The 3,819-nt window shown below is 50.1% G+C and overlaps 1 pseudogene; it reads left to right on the top strand.

The window, feature by feature from the left end:
• The first annotated feature begins 1,361 nt into the window (after positions 1-1,361).
• LOC116464102 (cell division cycle protein 27 homolog) lies at positions 1,362-3,158 on the top strand (annotated as a pseudogene).
• The last annotated feature ends 661 nt before the right edge of the window (positions 3,159-3,819 follow it).

The raw sequence follows: 3,819 nt of genomic DNA, 5'->3' as shown, positions 1-3,819 counted from the left end.
CTGGGCCACAGAGCGAGAATCTGTCTCGAAAATAAATAAATAAATAAATAAATAAATAAATAAATAAATATATGTCAATAAATACATGGATTAAAATTGAAAACTAAAAAAAAAAAAAAAAAAAATGTAGCCGGCCGGGCACGATGGCTCACCCCTGTCATCCCAGCACTTTGGGAGGCCGAGGCAGGCGGATCAACTGTGGTCGCCAGTTTGAGACCAGCCTGACCCACATGGAGAAATGCCATCTCTATTAACAATACAAAATCAGCCGGCTGTGGTGGTCCATGCCTGTAATCCCAGCTACTCAGGAGGCTGAGGCAGGAGAATCGCTTGAACACGGGAGGTGGAGGTTGCGGCGAGCCAAGATGGTGCCATTGCACTCTGGCTTGGGCACCAAGAGTGAAACTCCATCCCCCACCCAAAAAAAAATTCAGTGCTGTATTCTGTTATTTTTGCTTCCTACCCTGAGAAGAATATAATACAGCTGTTGTCTGTCTGTCTGCCTGCCTGCCTGCCTGCCTGCCTGCCTGTGACAGGGCCTCATTGTCTTTCGCCCAGACTGGAGTGCAGTGACACCATTATGGCTCACTGGCTGCAGCCTCAACCTCCCCAGGGTTAGGCGATTCCTCAAGGGATCCTACGGCCTCGGCCTCCCAAAGTGTTGGGGTTACAGGCGTGAGCCACCAGCACCCGGCCCGAGTTAATACATCTGGTCTCACTACGTCTTAACCACACACCCATGAAGGACTCAAGTCAAGAGAGAGTCGGCAAGAGACTCTCAGCATTCTCTTCCCAAAGCACGTGTGTCCCGAGCTCCTGGGGTTTTAGGTGGCCACGCGTAGAGGAGAGATTTCCGATGTTTCCAGAGAGGTGCCAGCCACAGCCATTCGGGGCATCCGAGCCGGAGATGGGGTTTCCGACAGCGACTTAAGGGCCAGGAAGGGCCAGAATCTGCCAAGGCCCGTGTTCCAGGGTGGGGCCCGACGGAACCCAAGGTAGAGGGAGTCAGCCGTCCGCACAGAGAGAGCTCCAGCCCTAGGCCCCACTGTGCAGACCGAATCAGAAGGAAGAGAGTCCTTCGTCCTACATGCCACATCCCTTCACCGAACTTTTGAGCGGAAACATGGAAACCCCGTGTTTCCAAATGTCAGGTGACTCTCGATTTGCAATGGGTCACAAGGGGCCGGGCTCTCCAGAGTCGGCAGGATAAAGAAGTCATTCTGGCTCGGCCTCCCCCATCTCCTGGTAACTGTCGCTGGTGACTTGAAATGAGCCGGGGCTGGCAGGCCCAGGAGCCGCTACAGGGGTGGGGGGGGTGTGCCTCAGTCACGGCAGAAAGGAAGTGGGCCTGAGCCTCAAGGATGACGGTGCTGCAGGGACCCGTCCAGGCAGCTATATGGCAAACAGTAAACCACTATGCTTACCGAGGTGCGGTTTTCCTCGCAGAACGCCTTTATGCAGAAGTACACTCTGTTTTTACTGGAGACCTGTTCTTACCGCTCGGGAAAGGCCTATAAAGCATATAGGACTCTTGAAAGGACACAGTCGTACTACACCGCAATGCAAATACCTGCTTGCAAAATGTCGTGTTGATCTCAGCAAGCTTGCAGAAGGGGAACGAATCTTATCGGGTGGAGTGTTTAATAAACAGAAAAGCCATGATGGTATTGTTACTCCTATGTTATTGAGTTTGGTGATTCGGCTTGCTTTACTCTCTCATTGTTGGGACAGGTATATCGCAAGACAGATCCGCTTGCCAAAGCGTCAGAGTGTTACCAAAAGAGCCTTAGTTTAAAGCCTTTCCTCCGGTATCCCTTTGAATCATTCTGTGAAATAGGTGAAAAGCCAGATCCTGACCAAACATTTAAATTGACTTCTTTACAGAACTTTAGCAACGGTCTGCCCAACTGTTGCACCACACAAGTACCTCGTCATAGTTTATGTCACAGACAGCCTGAGACCCTTCTTACGGAAACACCCCAGGACACAATTGAATTAAACAGATTGAATTGAGAATCTTCCAATTCAAAGTACTCCTCGAATACAGATTCCCCAGTGTCTTCTATTGATTCAGCTGTCATTTCACCTGATACTGTCCCACTGGGAACAGGAACTTCCATATTGTCTACACAGGTTCAAAATAAACCAAAAACTGGTCGGAGTTTATCAGGACGGCCAGCAGCTGTTAGTCCGTTAACTCCAAGTGTTGGGATTTTGCCATTAGAAACCCCAAGCCCGGGAGATGGATCCTATTTACAAAACTAAACTAGTATCAGACACCTTCTGTCATTGACGTGCCATCCACCGGAGCCCCTTCGAAAAAGCCTGTTGCCAGAATCGGCCGAACTGGAGCACAGTCTGTCTTCTCGCAGAGTGGACATAGCCGAGAGGTAACCCCAATTCTTGCAAAAACACAAAGTTCTGGTCCACAAACAAGGGCAACACCTCAGGTATCGAGCCCCACTGTGGCATCTCCCCCAAATGCACTGCCTCGAAGAAATCCATGACTCTTGACCAGTGACAGCTCCACAACCAAGGAGAATAGGAAAAAAATTAAAAATGAAGTGTCCACCTAAAATCCCAAACAGAAAAACCAAAAGTAAAACTAACGAAGGAGGACTGACTCAACCTCACGTCAATGGCAGCCTGGAAATGACAAAATTGGACTCTCCCGTCATTTCAGAAGGGAAAATATCCGCAATCACACCTCAGATTCAGGCTTTTAATCTCCAAAAAGCAGCAGCAGAAGGCTTGATGAGCCTTCTCCGTGAAAGGGGGAAAGGTTATTTAGCTTTGTGTTCTTACCACTGCAAACAAGCTATCAATATTGTGAGCCATCTACCTTCACACCACTACGATACCGGTTGGGTACTGTGCCAAATTGGAAGGGCCTATCTTGGGCTTTCAGAGTCCACGCAAGCTGAAAGAATCTCCTCAGAGGTTAGAAGGATGGAGAATTATAGGGCCGAAGGCCGGGAGATCTATTCCGCAACACTTTGGCATCCTCAAAAAGATGTTGCTCTTTCAGTTCTGTCAAAAGACTTGAGAGACATGGATAAAATGGCCGCGCAGGCGGCCTGAGATTCCTTCCTCTGTGAGGCCTCCCTTTTCAGAGTAACAGTGGCCGCTAGGTGATGCCCGACGTCTACCAATGAGAGTGTCAGCCCGGAATGAATTGGGATCGCCTGGAGCGGGATGGGGGAGGGGGAAGGATGGAGGCCCCCCACAGCACAGTGGGTCACCGCGCCCTCCCAGGCGATCCCCACAACTAATCGACCAGGGACCCTGGGGGGAGGCAGCCTAAGTCCCCACCCATCGGATCATCCGGAACTTCGGTCCAGAGACATGAGACCGACTGGGAATTCTCTCCCTCAAGGTCCAAATCGAAAAGAATCACTGGCACAGACACCGGGACTAAGGCCATTTCTAAAAGACTGGTTTCTGTGTTTTTGGTATATCCGTGTATTTCTGTAACACAAAATTACTTATTTTAAACGATTTTTCTCCTCCTGAGGCGTATGGTCCTGTGATAGACAGACCAGGGGACTCCTCAGATCAGAGTCCATGAGGCCAGAAGCTGACGTCCTAAATTTCTACTTAGAATGAATTTAAGCACACCAGCCAAACACTGCCGAGAAACTGTGGGCGGGAAGACAAGCGGGGGTGGGGGGAGGGAGGTGGGGAAGCCGGGCGCGGTAGGTTCACGCCTGTCATCCCCACACTTTTGGGAGGCCAAGGGCAGGTGGATCCCTCGATCCAAGCCTTGGCAACGTGGTGAAACCTCGTCTCTAAAAAAAAAACACAAAAACTAACTGGTTT

This window comes from Hylobates moloch, unplaced genomic scaffold (genome assembly GCF_009828535.3).
Source record: "Hylobates moloch isolate HMO894 unplaced genomic scaffold, HMol_V3 SCAFFOLD_179, whole genome shotgun sequence".
In the NCBI taxonomy this organism is placed as follows: Eukaryota; Metazoa; Chordata; class Mammalia; order Primates; family Hylobatidae; genus Hylobates; species Hylobates moloch.
The sequence above is the reverse complement of the archived record's forward strand: the minus strand, read 5'-3'. Positions and strand labels throughout refer to the sequence as shown.